The sequence below is a fragment of the Epinephelus fuscoguttatus genome, linkage group LG5 (assembly GCF_011397635.1).
Source record: "Epinephelus fuscoguttatus linkage group LG5, E.fuscoguttatus.final_Chr_v1".
Taxonomy (NCBI): Eukaryota; Metazoa; Chordata; class Actinopteri; order Perciformes; family Serranidae; genus Epinephelus; species Epinephelus fuscoguttatus.
The window spans coordinates 35,225,664-35,243,847 of NC_064756.1; the positions used below are offsets into that span (position 1 = coordinate 35,225,664).

Here is an 18,184-nt window from a genome sequence, read left to right on the forward strand (position 1 = left end):
TTTGCCTCTGGCTCCTCACTCCTTACATTCATGACTAACTAGTGATTTATTTTATTCTCTGCAGAGGACGAGAAAGAAGGACGAGAGAGAGAGATCCCACAGTGGAGGATAGTTACAGTGGATATGAGTAGATAAGCTAGAAACAGTACATACTGTGTGCTGGATATTATGAACAGCTACAGTGCAAATACTAGAGTTTATAGTAGTTCTAGCTCTGAGCTCTTGAACTCAAACTTAATTAAATACTCAATTGTTTTCTAATTTGCTCTTCAAAGGTCTATTAATTATATTTTTCTGTATATACACAGTGGTTCTCACAGGGATGCAACAATCAATTTTTTTCTCTCCCATCACCAATTCTCAACTTTGCTTGGTTTCCAGACAGTAGCAGATTTGGAAATGTGTCTTCCTGGTCAACAGGGAAAACTTGTTCATTTAATTAGAGCTCTATGAATTTGTGAAGATGAAACAATAGTTTGCACTGTAGTCTCAAGGAACAATGCCAAAAGGGAAATAACAATACAGTTTTCAAGCTATTTGAAGATAAGTCATTTGTTAAATATGTTGAGGACATCAAAGGTTTCAAATCTGTGACATGTAGGAAGTTATGACTGCGGTTGAAGGACATTATGTAACCAAAGTATTGAATGATGTACAGTGATCAACCACTGACAGGTGAAGTAAATGATTTTAATCACCTTGTCACAATGCAATGTTCTGATGGGAAACCTTGGGTCCTGGCATTCATGTAGATGCCACCTGACACACACCACCCACCAAACACAGCAGTAGACTAAGTATATCCCCCCCAAGGCAATGGCACTCCCAATGGCAGTGGCTCCCCACAAAAATGCAACATGACAAACCACAAAAACAGCTCAGGAATGGACCAAGGAATTTGGCAATGGGCTCAAAGCACTGACCTTCCCTCCAAATTCCCCAGATCCCAATCCAATTGAGGATTCATGGGACATGACCATACCCCAGAGGTACCCTCGATCCACAGTGAGGCGTCCTTGGATTGGAGGCATGGACACAGGACCTCTGGCGGTGTCTTGCGTTATTTTGGCACCAGGGCATTGGTGGCAGATCTTTTGAGTTCTGTGGGTTATTAGGTGGGGTATCGGCACCTTCTACAGTACTCGATCAGATTGGGATCTGGGGGATTGGAGGCCAGGTCAATACTTGGAGCTCTTTGTCATGTTCCTTGGACCAGTTTTGGCTGTGTGTGTGACCCAACAGAACATTGCATTGCGATGAGATGATCAAAGTTATCCACTTCACCTGTTGGTGGTTTTAGGGTTTTGGCTTATCAGAGTACAGTAGTAATGAGATATCTTACAGTTTAAGTTGCACATAATGTAGAGACAGAACCCTCTTTCTTAATCTTTCAAATTTTATGGTCTTCTGTTTTCACAATTTACTGATGAAATTCCCACTTTGAGTGCACTTAAATGGTGCACATACATCTGTACCACACTATGATACTTGCACCGCAAGTGGAGGAATGTTGCAGTCAAAAGGTGTGAAAGACACCTCAAGTTTTCCTCACTTCTTAACGATACAAGGACAAAAACATAAATGCCATCACAACTGTTTAAACTTGTTATCACTTTCTGGGCGTCAGAGAAAGTTGCTGTGTTAATTAATTAGTTATTTTGATTTCCAACTTGTCTTTTGTAACCACTGTATGACAGGAATGAATTCCTTGACAGCTGCTATGATGAGCTGACAAATGACATACAATTCTTTTGTCTGCCTTTTAAATTCTTTAGGTCAAACAGCATCACAAATAACACTTGGATGTAGACCAAAATAAATCTTCTCAGGTCCTCTTGGTGCTATTGGACAAAGATAAAAAAAGAAGTTTTCAAACAAGCATAAATGAACCAAACAACAGTTCAGTAGTCTACATCAACATGATGGATGAGAGCAGCTTGTGATCACAGTTTCCTTCCCTCTGATGTTAAACATTATTTGGCCAGTAGCTTTACTGTATGTTCTGCTGTCTATTCTCAAACACACTGTCAATATAAAGCACAGACAAGACTTAACGGGAGCTGAAGTTTATGTCACATCGTATCAGCCATCCTACACTGTGATGCAGCACAGCTACCCAGAGGCAGCAGCAGAGGTTAAAGAGGTACGCTTGTGACAGGAGGGACACTGGAAACTGAATGACTTGAATGTCAAGCTGCCTCTGACAGAAGCACTTAACCATATGCTGTTCACTAGACAACAACAACACAGACACATGGTGGAATGATGACTATGTCTAAAAATCCAACATGACATAAGCTGTTCCACTACTTTAAAATGTGTCAAAGACAACAGAATAGACTCAGCTGTTCCACCTGTTCATCACAAAACAGACACAACTATTAAGGTGAGAAAAACAAATGTTGCAAATAGTTAATTTTAGGGTTATGGGATACATTAAGGTAACCACAACTGGTTAAAGTTAAACAACACCATGTGGTTGAAGGGTTAATGTTGTTTTAAAAATACTTGTACTTTGTCTATAATAGCGCGTGTTAGATTTGGCTGTTCAATACCAATATTCAGCTATTTTTTCCTTTTTTTCATATAGACTCTCAAACAACTCTTTATTAAACTGTCAGGTTTTGGAACAGGGTTTGGCCAAACATTTAGGGTGACAGCGACATTCAGGTATAGTAATCAAGTCAAGTTTGCCCTCCGAGCTAATGCATGCTAACTAGGCCAGAAACGGATTGCAAATATGCAGTCGACACTAGATATCGAACAAAAGACAAACTGTATCGTATTAAATTTCTTTGAGCTTTAAATTCACCACTTCAGAAGGCAGAAGATAACGTTATCTTGGAGACTGACCAGGCAAAGCAGCTACCTCCGTCTCACTCAGATCTGGGTCTGGGTCAACAACTGCCTGTATCCATTGCAAATATCTTCACCAAGCGAACCAGACAATTTGACTACCATGTAGTTACTTCTTTGGACCAAAATGTCCCAGTACACTGCACACTGACTGACAACCCCAGCCCCCCAAAAATGACTGTTCAGCTTAAAGAATCTCATTCCACTCAGGGTCTCCATCTGATGTTTCAAATCTTCAAAGCTTCTAGGGGGCAGCCCTGGTAGCCTCCTGCTGAAAGAGATAAGGCCTTCTGTTGCTGTTCAACACCTCCATGTACATCAGGGGTTGGTTGCACCAACAGGGCTTACGCCTAGCCTTAAGCTAAGTGGCTCGTAACTTGGTGTTCTAGGTCCAACCTAATAGTTACGCTGGTTGTACCATCTGGGCTTAAGCCTTCTTCTCACTGAGACCGGGCGTAAATCTTACGCCTAGTTAAGAGCAGGTATAAGGTCATTATCAAGCTGCGCCCATGTGCTCTAGAGCACAGAGAGCGCAGCTTGATAATGGCACATCTCATCCAACGAGATGTACAACGAGCGGGCATTCAGACAGGAGAGAGTAATTAGGGACAGAAGCAATCCATTGGACGTATATAATGATGAGGAGCTGATTTAGAGTTTTCGATTCAGTAGGAGAGATCTGTTTGAACTTACTGAAGAGCTGTCACCAGATTTACAGTTTGTGTCGGGCTGCAACGCAGCACTACCACCAGCCTTACAGTTGCTGATTGTGGGGCAGGGGAATCCTCCCCAAATACGTCAACAATGATGTCACTGTAAATTGAGGTTTTCGGGGGAGGACCCCCGCCAGTTGGATGATTTTTTTTGGAGGAGACATCTTTTTTTGTCTTGCTGAGGAGATCTTTCCACTTCTTCCTAATGTCAGCCTCTGTACGAAGGCAGCCAGAGTCTGAACACACACTGATGTGCCCCGTTATCTCTGCCCATACCAACTGTTTTTTTCTTATTTGTGATGAAAGTTTGACTGCTTCGTACAGCTCGATTAATTTTCTAATTTCAATGTCGGTAAAGTTACCCTTTCTCTTTCGTTGATCCTTCCGTGTTTTCTTCAAATCTTAAACTGTAAATAAACTGTCAACACAGATGAGATGGGCTGTCAACTGTCAAGCACACGGGGTGAATCAGCAGCGCGTCATTTGACGTCACCGCACTCCTCTAGGCAGGCCGCGAGGGGCATTCCGGGGGCATTTACATGGACGTGCACAGCTAAAACAGGCGTAGCTAAGACCAGGCGTAAGCCCTGTAGGTGCAACTGGCATAAGTCCACTCCTTAAGACTGGTCTTAACAAAGACCATCTTAGGAGTTACAACCAGGCGTAGTAAAGACCAGTTGGTGCAACAGCTGATCATTGTGGTAGTGAGAAGTAAAAACAAACTGTAGAGGAAAGCAGCATTGTCACATTTGCACATGTGAGCAGTCAGTGTGGAAGGTTGGCATGACTTTTGGTTTGTTGGTTTGGAAGGGTTTACAAAATTACAGACACCTATATGAAATTATGAAAGCAGCTTTTTACTTTTTTTAGACCCACAACAGTATAACTGTCCTCAGTTGTGACAGCACACTGGGTAGACATTTGTTTTGAAAAAAGCAGCAGAGGCTGAATGTTTTGGTAGCGCACACACTCTAGGGATATCATATTTTTGATGTCTCTGGACATTGTAAGCAGCTTTAAACTGTCATCATGAAGTAAAATTTAATTGAACTTTGCTAAATATAATTTTCTAAAGAATAAAGAATATTTAAATTAGATTTGGAGCAGCAACATTTTTCTGCATTGTCTACAGGATCCACAGTTATCTGATTCATTACACCCAAAATAAATAACACGGACACGGACAATTCCACGGACTGACATCTGCTGTTTTCTCCGACTACTCAGCAGAAAAGAGCAGAACTAACAGAACAGAACATAATGTGCTTGTGTGTGAAAAGTCAGTTTGTAAATGCACAGACTTAATCTTTATAAGAGATGACTGCACTGCCGCCTAATATGCAAATAAATGTAAGAAGTCCTCTGTAAGTCAGGCCTGAGGCTCTGACACCGGGCTCCACTGCAGACTGATGGGCTTTAAAGCTGTCTGAACACACATACAGCATGGACGCACATACAAACATTTGCTCTTAATGAAAACACATAGACATACAGTACACGCACAAATATCTTGGTTCTTTATGCATGGCAGTGATAACTCTCAGCCCACATGCTCGCTAATGAGGAGAGGAGAGCAGAACACAGCTCCACGGGGAGGGGGGGTGTTTGTCTAATTTGGTGTGGGTGGAAGGATGGAGGGGTGAAGTGGTGGGGGTGGTGTGTACAGCTGGAAAGATAAAGAGAAAATTAACACTAAAAAGCATGGCGCATCTACTCTTTCGTTTGCCTTTACATAGCTGCATTTTCTCTGGTACTTATGCAGATGCAACACTTATTTTAAAACTCTTAATTTACATGAGTATTTTTACCTTGCTCACACATATACAGTTACACACATTTACAGTTGGAGGCTGGCCAGTATAAGCACAGTCTGATCTCTTCACCACTGAGCAGTTGGGTGTGAAGGGCCCTGCTCAAGGGCACTTAAGCTGTGGTGAATAGGGAGGGGCACATGCTGCAACGTTGTACATGTGAGGAATTATCTAATCTAGCTAATGTACAAAGGGGGCAGGGCAATATTTCATTTCTTTCACACGAGTTTAAAGTAACCTTTGAAAGTACTTGAAAGTACAGGATTGTCTTTGGTGTTTGGGGGTTAGAGAGCTCATCCTTCAAGCTTTGATGTCACCACATAGCTGGATATTACCAGTGGGCTTTTAGTGCTCTGGTTGTGTTGGGCTTGAAATTGTGAAGTTGTGCCACAGTTACAGGAATGGTGTCAAAAATGGGGTCCTTGGAGGACTTTTAATGGGTCTCAGAATGAGATACAGTTTATTTTCAGCCACAGGAGCAGGATGGCTCTAGGGATGGCAACGTCAGGTCAGTTGGTCGATCCACCTTTTTGGTCCAGACTGAAATATCTCTATAATTATTGGATGGATGTCTTGACACTTGGTGCAGACGTCCGTGGTTCACAAAGAATGGGTCTTAATGGGCATTTTCAGACAGAACAGGTCTGTGGACTCCTCGAGAGGCATTTGCCACTGGGGAGCTCCTCAAGGACGATATAGCTTCAAGGGCTAAAAATGGCAGGTGCTGGTGCTGCATTGGCTTTTTTTGACCCATTAACATACACTTCTGACCCTCAATGTTCCTCTTGTGCTAGGAGAGTACCTGCTCCGAAATAGAAGCAAGAAAAGTCTCCCAAAACGGGGTTCTAAGAACTAAAATTGTTCTAAGTTCAACAAAAAGGAGGGTTCTTAGAGCCATGTAAAAGTCCCTCCAGTCCAAAAACACCTAATATCTTTGGTAGTCACCTGACTGATTCTTTTGGTTCAGAGTCTTTTTTTTTAACAGACATTCATGTTCCCCTCAAGATGACTTTGGTTTAGGAGCAAATGCCTGCAAAATGAGTGACATTCTATCAGCTTCAGTTGAACTTGAACTGAGTTCAATACTAATTAGCAAATATACTAACATGCTAGAATAAGATGAACGTGAAAAAATATTCCCTCATAACATTAGCTTGATAATATTTTCATTGTGAGCATGTTAGCATGAGCTGCTAACAGAGCTGCAGACTCTTGTTTGCTGTGATTTTACTCCCCAGAGAAGTTCGCGCAATTAAAAAAAGATATATTTCTTTGGCAAACTTTTCTGTCCACGCTGTTGCCTCTTTAACAATTCAAGTTACGTAATTCTGTCCATAGTAACAACTGAATTTGTTTTAATCTGATTCTGTTGTTTAATGCATGTCCATCTGGGCTCCTTAAATTGGCGAGACTTGAAAAAGTGAGCAGAGAGCATCAGCTCATCAGCACTGTGAACAAGTAATACTCACTCAGCTGCTGTGTTAGTCCCTCTGTAGGTGTGACTTTTGAACGTTGGTGACTGGTAACTGCTGACTCGTCAGTGTAGTTTTGTTCCAGTGTTCCTCATACAAACTGATGTGTTTCACTTCACTGGTGCGTGAAGGTGTTGCTGTGGACATGTATTCAATCTATAGTTATCTCTAGTGGCCTAAGCCTTGGCCCTCCACTCTCTTTGAACTCACTCTCATCACAGGATGTCAACCATAGTCAGTGCTGTTGACATCAACCACCCATGGTTCAGTGCAGGGTCACTGTGACTGATACCGCATCAACAAATTCATGAAGAGATTTCAGTCGATGGAGTTTTCGGGATAAAAATGAATGAAAAGCATCACAGTCGCCTCCTCTGTGCATTTGATGAGACTATAACTTTGAGAGCAGCCATCGTTTCTCTGCAGAGCTCCGTCCTTTCACCCTGCGGCCTGAGGTTCTTCAAATAAATTGAGCTGAGAGTGTTTTCAGAGTGCCACTTCATGGTCTTTGCAGTTGCACTATGATCATCTATATGCATGTATATAGCCATCTATTCTCCTGCCTGTCTGTCTAATCACATTGTTTTCTTGCCTAGTTTACATGACGCAGTAGTGTATCCATCAAAATCTTTGCTGCAAGTATATGAGGATGTTTCAAAGTCTTGCTCCATAACATTTCCAGTGAACATATTGATTGATGTCACGATTGACACAATGAAATGACAGATTGCTGTTATTTTTTTATTGGATTTTTGCCATTTGTGGTGCATGTTTATAAATCAAAACTCTGAATTTTTATGTTGTCTCTAAGGATTGTTTGTTTGTTTGTTTGTTTTTTCAATGAATTACACCTACAGTGTGCAGTCCACAGTTTTCTTCTTCTTGGCTCCAATTCTGATGAGAGCTGTGGTCAGGCCCAAAAAGTCTGGCCTGGTCCTACGTGGACTTGCCATGTAGGGCCAGGCCAGACCCAAGCCAGACCCAAGTCCAAACCACTGATGCAGTTTTGGGCCTGAGCCCAATTAAAATCCCAAAATTCAAAATGGCGGAAAATCTATATATCTGGTAGTTATGGGTTCTTGAGGCAAATTTGTTCCTCATGAGGAGAGGCATCTCTGTGCAAAGTTTCATGTCTCTACGACATACAGGGCATGATATATGCCCATTCAAAGTTTGCAATTTCAATCGGTTGCTATAGCGCTTGATCTGATTCAAGTTGAGGCTAATTTTGAGAATTAACAGCTCGGGTCAGGCCTAACCGAGTCCAGTAGCTGTGGTGTTAACACTAATGTTAATGCATTACTTTGGATAATGGTGTCTATTCCCCTGCTGAAAAGCCACAGATGTAAAGGCTCCAGAAGGAGAGATGCATACCAAACTCACCCAAGGCCGCACTTCACCAACAAACTGCCGAGCCTGCAGCTGCTTCTAATTAGTAAATGAGTGACCTTGGGTGTTATAGAGGAGCTGGTGATAGCATCAACAAGAGAGCATTGCTTTCTCACTTAGCAGATTTCTTTTAATTGATTTTTTCATTTTACTTATTGCTTTAAGCTACTTAGTAGGCAGGAGTAAAAACCTGAAGCATGAATTTAAATGGAAAGATTAAGTAGATATAAAGTCAATACGGTGGACGATTATAAAGCTGCTTTTCAGTCTATTTTTTAGAGCTCTCTGACTTACAAATGTGGGTAGTGGTGAGCAATAGTTTGTGTTGGATGTTTTCTGTCTGTATGAGCAAGTTTGTCTCTTCTGTATGAAGAAGAGAGTTAGGCAACAATTTCTCACACAAGTATTGCCTTAATAAAAAGTATGTATTGTGGACAGGCAGTGTTTTAAAGAAAAAGTTTGAGTTTTGGGAAATGGACATGTTTGCCTTCTTACAGAAAGTTTGATCAGAAGATACCACCCTTGTGTCTGTGCAGTAATTATGAAACTACCACCAGCAACCGGTTAGCTTAGCTTAGCTTTGAGTAAAGACTGGAGAGCCAGGCTCTGTCCAACTGTCAGCACCTCCATAGCTCACTAATGAAGAGGTGGTAAGGTATTTGTTTAATCTGTACAAAATCAAAAGTGTACAAACGACTATTCGCTCTGTTTTATGGAGGGTTCTGTACCAGCCTATTTCTTAACACGGACCGCCAACTTTCTGTAGCCTTCGCAAGTTTTCTGGCAGCTGTTGACAGCAAAGAAATACTCCAACACCCCTCTTGCAAAGTGGCGAGCTGACATATTTACACTTTAGTTTTTGTCCAAACGAGACACAATATGTGAGTCAATGAGCTTGTAGGTGGATTTTATTACCTTTGGAAAGAGCCAGGCCAGCTGTTTCCTCTTATTTCCAGTTTTTATACTAAGCTAAGTCAGCCAGCTGCTGATGGTGTTTTCACATTTAGCATACAAACATCACAGTGGTATCAATCTTCCAATCAAACTCTCCGCAAAAGGTAAATACGTGCCTTTCTTAAAATGCCAAGCTTTTCCTCTGATTGAAGAGGTGTGCACCTCTCCTTGCTTTCGACATGCATATTGATATTGCTGCCCAATATTATCTTTAAGCTTTGCTGGCCAAGTGGCATGTAATATATTCATGGTGATGTGACAACCTCTTGATTTAAATGTCTGATAGGGCTCATCCCTCCTCATGATGCCCTCTACAGTCACACACAAATAAACCTCCTGACTCTACTCACAACAGAATCGCCAACCCCCAAGTTACTGAAATATAATTTTCTTTCTGGACATGTCGAGACCAAAGGGCCTTGTTGCCACAGTGACCAGCATTCAGGTGAATTAGAACGTTAGTTTTGATAAATTTGTCCTTGACGAAGATATACTCTGTCGTGTAAAAAACCTGAATGGACTAAATGAACCTTTTTTCTTTCAGTTGTGGATGTTATTTTGAACTTTTTATTTGGCTCAACCTTTAGAAATTCTTTGAGATGTATCAGACGGAGACTGAGATAAAGGAGCAGAGAGGTGACATGATGTTTGACTGGACTGTGCTACGTGTAGCAGAGGAAAGAAAGGAAGGAGTCATGCAAAGTAAAAGAGCACAGCGATTAGAGAGACGGCTCAGAGAAGGAGATTATTTGGTGGTGAACTTTAGCATCTCCACTCTTGATGAATGTCTCTGTAACAAACATGTTGCTGTCAACCTTTAGCCCCAACCTTTACGTCATCTGCAGCTCGAGCGAAGGATGAGGAAGAGAGGAGTGGAAAAGAGAACTTGATGTTTATTAAAGTGTCACAGACGAGGTCACAGCCCTCCAATTACACATTTACACACACCTGTGGACTGTGAAGGATGGAAGTCTTTATCCACTGTGGTGCGTCATGGCAGCAGTTTCAAAAGCACATGTATTTCAGAAAACTGCAGTCATTGTTCCAGTGGCCCAAAATTTTGAAGCCCCATTAGCCAGAAAAAATGTTCCTTCGGACCAAAAGCTCGTTTCCCCAGCAGCCTATATCTCATAAATAAACACCGATTGCTCTGAAATCCTGTTTCTCCAAACATACACACTCCCTGCAGGTTATTTCAGCTCCCAGCAGCATTTAAGCCACTGATCCCAGGTATTTTTCACAGACCCTACCCTGCTTTGAGAGCAGCTTTTTTGCCACCAAACGTGGGTGTTTTAAGCCAAAACATGATCTTTCCCTAACGACAAAAACCACCTTTTTCATGCTTAAACCTAACCACACATTCACCAGTGTTGTTAAGAAATGTTAAGTTTCAGCGTATCCACTAAAACAAATGTTCAAATGTGATGTATTTGTGGTTTACAGAAATGTACAAGGCCAAGATGTTTTCTTGCTAACAGACTGTGTAACTACAGGGAGTGTATTTTCTGAGAGGCGGGATTTCTAAACAATAGTCATTTGTTTATGAGATAACAGGCTGTTGGAGAAAGGGAGTTTCGGTCAGGCGGGACATTTTTCAGACTTAGAGGGCTTTGGAATTTTGGGTTGTCGGAACAATGGGCACGCCCCTTTCAATCAGCATTAGACAGATATGCACACCTTTGTACAGTTACTTATGAAAAAATAACAAAATAATTTATGTAGTTTTGAGTCCTAAATAATATTTTTGGATTTTTGGAGCATTTTATGATCCTGACCTTAGACCGAATTCTAAGGAGTTAGAATTTTTATGTTTATAGTAAATGTTACAGCAACATTTTGAACATACACTGTTAACCAAGAAAATAATGTCCAAATGAAAACATAAAAGTGCAACTGAACCACTGTCAAGCCAAACCCACAGGTGGCAATACAACCCTAACCCTAAAGCAACTTCATTAAATGACTTATCAGAGGAGAATTAATTATGAGGGCTGCGCTGAAAACAGTAGCTGTGTCCTATAAATGTGCATTGAGAAAGCATTTCTAGGCCTCATATCATTTTTTTTTCTGACAGAGGAAATCAGCCTCTGATTTGGGACATAAGTAGAGAGTTAGAGTCCTCCATTCATTTTCACAAGGTCTTGACCTCTATTAAAAAGTTGATGGATTCCCTACTTCACTCTGTCAATAAATCTTTATCTGCTGAGAGAGTGGCTGGTGGGAGATGGACAGAGTGATGACCTTCTGCTCTGTAAGGTTAACTCATCTGATGTCCCTCAGTGGAGGGGACAGCTCAGTAAATGCCACACACATAAAGGGCATACTGACACGAACAAGACACATCAACAGTATTTACATGGACATGACTTTGTTACAGCCTCTCCTGAAATTCATCTTGTTCATTCAGCAAGCGTAGGTTCGCGTGATGATTTATACCTCTTTCAGGTCTTTTTCAGGGGTTAGTTTACCAGTGTCAAACCCTTTTGTCTATTAAAACCCAGTCAGTCTGTAAATAAGAATCGCTGGGTTTCATTACCTTAAGTGCCATTTCCACCGAGCAGTACGGTGCTGTAGAGTCAGTTCGGTGCGCTTTTTTTCCGTTTCCACTGTGAAAAGTTGTGGATGGTACCAATGAAACCGTTGCCATTTTTGGTCACCCTTCTGTTGGGGTACCTAGCACACAGATCTGGTAGTAAAAGGTGGAGCTGTGAACACTGCAGTCTGTTGATTGGTCAGTATCGGACGGTCATTCTGCTCAGGGCTGAGTTGTGGCTGGTTCTGAGGCTCATGTTACCTCTGTTTATACTGTGGAGAGTTTTATTAGTAGACTGTAACTATAAAATGAAAGGATGTTTTGCTGCCTCTCACAGCAGCTGTAGTTGGAGTAAAAATAACGTCATTCACTGGGCTGACATCCGGCGACTTTTAGGTGGAACGTTAACTTGTAGTGTTACTCAGTGCATGAGTTGAGGACTTGAATCAATCAACACAACTTAAATTTCTCTTTAACAACTTTGACCATTACTTTAGTTTTTATATGCCAGACACTTTTAGGAATGAGCGGATCTTCAAGCATTCATATACAATAATTTCGGCCTGGTTATGTGAACAAGGTACAGACTTCTCTCTGTGTCTCCAATAATGAGAAAATACTCTGAGCACTGGACGGAGCAGTGAGTGACAACAACCCCACCCACATTGAGGAGTGCTGTTTGCAGTGGAAACACCAAACAGACCTAGGGTCTAGGTACGATGTCTGAAGGGTTACTTTTGGTTCCAAAGGTACCATACTGAAAGCGTTTGGTGGAAATGTGGCTTAAGAATGCAGCGTTTATATCTACATCAAGTCCATGACAACAGAGTCCGCTATGTTGCCCCGCCATGTTTCTAGAGTAGCCCAGAATGGACAAACCAAACACTGGCTCTAGATGGGGCCATTTGCGCTTTCACATCAGCCACTGTATTTGGAACCCCATCCGTGATGAGCCAAACAGCGTCTGAGAAACATTGATTTTTAACATGAAACTGCTGCACTCAGTGGTTTTACTGGCTTAAAAACCTCCTGAGCAATGAATGCTTAAGGAATCCTAACTGGGAGTTCACACTTGGCACATTGCAGAAGTTTCAGCTGGATGCAGTCCCCAGTCCTCACCACTAGATGCCACAAAATCCTAAACACTGCTTCTTTAAATCAGCGTTATCAAATAAACTTCCTTGTATCAAATACTTTAATGTGCATGATACAACATTTAAAGATTTGACCACTTTAATGCTGCAAAATTATCAAAAATTCATGTCACCTCCAGCACTTTATTGCAGACTGGATGGAAAAGCATTTCAAAGTATTTGCGGATCACTAAAACTGGAATAAGATTTCTGCAGGCTTACCAGCTTGTAAAAGCAGAATTTCGTCACCATCTGTAAACAGTTTTTATGAGTAATGTGTGTCATAATCTCTTGTGGATGACTCACCAACAGTCGATAATGAATAAATATCGATACACCTGTCTTACCTTGTTTGTCTTTGTCAGTTCATTTCTCCCTCTGCCCTCGTACCATCTGTTATTACATAACTCGCTGGTGGAAAAATACAGCATTTATCCGTTCATTATCTTTGACCCATCTGTGGGGATGATTGCTTACCTAATTAACTGACATTTATACAAATGAGACCTGATCACTGACCCATATATCTTTCTTCTTTAGCACACTCTACCTCTCCCTTTATTGTTCTCCCTCTGTGTTTTCCTGCCATCTGTCTGTCTCCTTTTGTTCATCCCTTTCTCTCTGCCTCTCTCCCTTCCTCTGTCTTTGAACGAATGTAGGATGTGCTCCATGCAAGATGTTTGGTGGTTGCCTCTGTGTTAGCTCCTCTCATCTGTTAATCTCTCTTTCTCTGCAGCCTGCCACTGAGTAGGAGCTCTATGTGGATCAAGAGTTGAAGAAGGAGCCGACCCGAGACTGGTGGTGAGTTTGCTCTCCTTCCTTTTTTACTGGTCACATTTCATTCTCTTGGGAATGGCAGTAATTGGGCCAGACACTGCCATGGAGAGGAGACAAGGACGAAGAGGTGTAGTGTCAAGAGTCTGTAAGTGGAGATTGTGTAGTGCTTAACACACACTGTGCTGGATCACATCCTCAACTTACAGAGCTCACTGGTTGTGAAATGTACCTTATCGAAGCCAGTTGTGGAAAGGAAAGAAGTGCAGTTTTGAGGTACCTCTACTTTACCTGAGCAATTCAATTTTATGCTACATTATACTTCTAGTGCATTACATCTCAGAGGCAAATAGTATACATTTACTGCACTGTGTTCATCTCTACAAACTCAGATCAATAATACAAAACATAAATCAACCAATTAATTATAAGGTATGGATAAAAACATTGATGTCTGGCAAAATATAGACATTTTCCTGACATTTGCCAGCAACAACATGCATGATTCTTGCTCTTAATCACTAATTATAATCCATCTTTAAAATATGTATGATTCTGAAGTGGGCCATTCTGCATTATGAGCAGGACTGAACCCTTGATTTAACATGTTTGCTCAAAAAAAGACAAGATTTCTGTATGAATGGGACAGTTAACCAAGGCTGTTAGATACTAAGGTGTCTGCTGTGATCACTACATCTGTTTCAGCAGCATTTAACTGCAGGAACTTTTGTGACATCTATTTGCAGATGTCATTAAGGTCATGATGTCATGAGGCAGTTTAGCGGGTGGACAGTGTTCTGGTAGCTGTTTGCAAGGTGACAGCTTGAATTGATCTGAGTATCATATGTAGGCCAGCTTTTAGAAAACTTCCACTTAGTGTACAAAGTCATGAGTTGTGAAGGAGAAAGAACTCGACCTTAACTTGAAGGCACCGTGTGTGTCTTTTTGACTCTGATAAAACTGGGTAAACTTATCCAACTTTAATCCCGCCCACAGAGGCTCTGATTGGTTCAGGATTTTTCTTCGCCAGCACATGCATGCGTGTGTGTGTCTTAAAGCTTGTTAGACCGAGACATACAGAGAAACGGTATCTACAGCTGTTTCTTCAGATGAAATCATTAGTGAGACTGTGTTGTACCTGCAGGGCGTAAAGTACATGTTAATGTATGTTTCTCACCGTAATGGAGATGAATGGTCCTGCTCTGTCATACATTCAGTGTCTGCACGATACTCTGGAGAATGTGACTGTCCCCGAATCAGTTTTCTGATTATTAGATTTGATCCATTTTCTAACAACATTGTGACTCGTGCACGCACACACACACACACGCACACACAATATATATATATATATGTTCAGCAATGAGATGTGTGCAGCAGAGACAACAAGTACATCAAGATATACGATGCGAGATACAATAAGTGCTGTACCGAATTTCATTTTTACATTTGAAGCTTCTATTGAGGTTTTTGAATAAAGCTTCAAATGTCTGTCTTCATATTTTATGATGTTTTCACTCTTAAAAAAAATCCTCGAACAGAATCCATAACTGGCAGACTCTGTAATAAAGGACGCGCTCCATATGTAAATATAAACGGCTCATTCCTAGGCCACAAAACCCTGATTCTTATTTCCGGGAGATTGTTAATTTATGGAAACAAAGTAATAAATGTAATATTTCATTTATGCCAATATATCCTCCTAAATCCTACACACTGGACCTTTAAGTCACTACAATAGAGCTGGAGCTGAAATAGACAGATAGATAGATTATTGAGGTTATATAATGTCATTAACCACCCTGTTTATTTAGGTGCCAGCCTCCCTTTGTGTGCAGCAGGCAGGAGAGCAAACACTGCAGTGAAAATGTTGTTTTTGAAAGGCAAAACACCAACAAATATGGATTGAAGGAAAGTGTTGTTAGATTAAAACATGATGTAAATTGTGAAAATTAATACCTCCATTTTTTTAAAAAATAATTTTGACTTTTGGACTTCACAACACTGAATGGAAATGTTTAAATCACACAAAGTGTAAACAACCCTTTGCAGCCACCACTGGATCTAATGCAACAAATAGTTAAATACTAGTAAATATTAGTGTAGCCTAATCTTTATGTACAACTGTGCAGAAATACCAGGTTTAATCAGAATGAATAGAGATGCAAAAAAAAAAAAAAAAAAGCTATGTAGCATCCGAGTGTTGATTTAAAATTCAAATATCAAAGTTATGAATGAAGCTTTAAACTAATCAGTACAGCTCTAGACGCAGTATATATGTAAAGACACAATCATATACACACACATGCAGAGTCACACGTGCGTGTCGACCAGTGACCAAGGGGTTCGGCGCTTGAAGGGAGAATGCAATGCATTCTGGGTAAGAGTAATGGCTCATTAGTTATATCCCACGGCAACCCAGCCAAGTGGTGATGAATGGGTGCTGTTGGGGGGGTCATTACTGTACGTGTGCTCGTGTGTGTGTGTGTGTGTGTGTGTGTGTATTACTTCACACTAGTTATGTTTTTATAATCTGCGTGCATGTGTGTGCATGCGAGTGTGCATGTGTGTGCGTGCATGAGCCTGCGTGCGTGCATATGTGTGTGAGGTGAAAATAATTCATGAATGTGTGTTTATATTTTTCTCTAATTTCCTTATATGTGTGGGTGTGTGGTGTTCGCGCATAATTGCCTGTCTGTGTGGTAATTAATGTTCATGCTCAGTGTGTGTGTGTGTGTGTGTGTGTGTGTGCATGCATGTGTGCATCTATTCTGGGTCTCTGTTAATCCAGCTCTCCTCATCCTGAGCTGGCTGATGGAGCTCAGGGCTCAAGTCAAGTTGTCAGGAATTCAGAGGGAAACTGCAACAGGACTCAATTATTGTCTCTTCATGGACCACTACCCTGACACTCCTATTATTTCCAATTTCTCTCCATCTTTTGCTTTTCACAGTCTGCACTCTCTCTACCTCTCTCCTTAACGCCTCCAGCCATCTCCATTCCACCTTCCTCCAAGTTAATTTGTTCATTCGTTCCTCTGTTCCTACCATTTTTTCTTCCATTTACTCTCTCCTCTCGCTCTTTCCTTCTTCATCTCGCAAATCTTGTCCTGCAGATTTGTCACTGTTGCCTCGTTGACTTCTCATGTCAGAGCTCCATTTTAATAGGATGCATGTGGAGCTGTATATGTCTACATATATGTATGTGTGTGTGTGTGCGCGTGCGTTCGTGCGTGTACATCACCAAAGTAGTAAATAGCCTTGTCTTAACCAACTAGGCCTCATCATAATGATTTGTGTGTGTGTGTGTGTGTGTGTGTGTGTGTGTGTGTGTGTGTGTGTGTGTGTGTGTGTGTGTGTGTGTGTGTGTGTGTGTGTGTGAGCAGAATTGTTCTCATCAGCCACATGTGACATTGATAGATGTATTTATGGATGGAGTTCGGCAAAGTGTGGCACCGCTGAGTGAACTAACAGGGTGTAAAGAGTGTGTGTGTGTGTGTGTGTGTGTGTGTGTGTCTTAAATTGAGGTGGTTGATGAGTCTCAGAGGTGTGTTTTCAGTAATGGAAAGCACATAAAAAGGACATATTACCATGTTTTAGAAAGTGACATTTTGGAGAAAGTTAAAAATGGCAAGTCTCTCGCTGCTGACTTTCAACGCTGTTTGGTAACATTTCATTTTTTTAATTCAGTCTTAAAAATCTAACATGGTGAATAGTTGGATGTCCTAATTTGGTGTACTGAACATTGCACCATATTTTCTAGAGGCCATGTTTTTGCTTCTTGATGTGATTTTGTGGTGCATTGAGTATGAAACAGGATTCATTTCCAATGCATGTTTGTAATGAAATACTTGAACATGATCTGTTATTGTTTTGTTGTTTTTTTGGTTTGTTTTTTGTTTTTCTGGAGATGCCTAGCACCTTCAGTTTGGAAGGATGTGAACAATGGGTAGTATTTTATTTGGCAAAAAATAAAAAATATTGTTTAGGTAATTTTTTCCTTTGTCCTTTTTGAGGATTTGAGCTTGGTTGGAAACTGTTGCAGTAAATCTCACTGTATGTGACTGTTTTCCCAAATCTTCTCCCTGGACTGCTACATTTTGTTCAGTGCTGGTAGTTATCTTTTATAGATGAAGTTGTGGTCAGCATGTTTTCTGCTGTTGTTTCCTGAAATCTGTGGCATGGTGTTAACATCAGTGATCCTAGGTTCAAGTTTAACACTGTTTTAATGGTTCAGGTATGAGACTAGATATATGATTAGCTGTTGCATAGACCAATAAGTGTAGTCTGCCATATGCATGTGACTTTCAGTTAAAGTTTGAAGTTATAGGCTACCTACTTGGGCAGACTGGCTGATTTTATGTCTTGTCACACTGTCAGCTCCGCTGCGGCAGGATACAGAAAGATGATGGATGGATGTGAGCAAAGAGCGTCATGCTGTTGCAGAGGGAATTGGGAAAAATGTCCTGCCTGCTTCTTCCTCTTTTATCTCAAATCATCTTTACTTTTAGGCTTTTTATATTGTTAAGATAACAAAAGGGAAAGAACAGGA

The 18,184-nt window shown here is 41.0% G+C and overlaps 1 protein-coding gene across 3 annotated transcripts in view; it reads left to right on the forward strand.

Annotated features, from left to right (window-relative positions):
* slc8a2b (solute carrier family 8 member 2b) overlaps positions 1–18,184 on the forward strand; it is a 233,013-nt gene that overhangs the window by 126,982 nt on the left and 87,847 nt on the right. For all 3 annotated transcript variants that reach the window (XM_049576373.1, XM_049576375.1, XM_049576374.1), the window contains exon 3: positions 13,598–13,662. The gene's annotated coding sequence lies outside the window, so the exon portion shown is untranslated. The remainder of the gene's footprint in view (positions 1–13,597; positions 13,663–18,184) is intronic.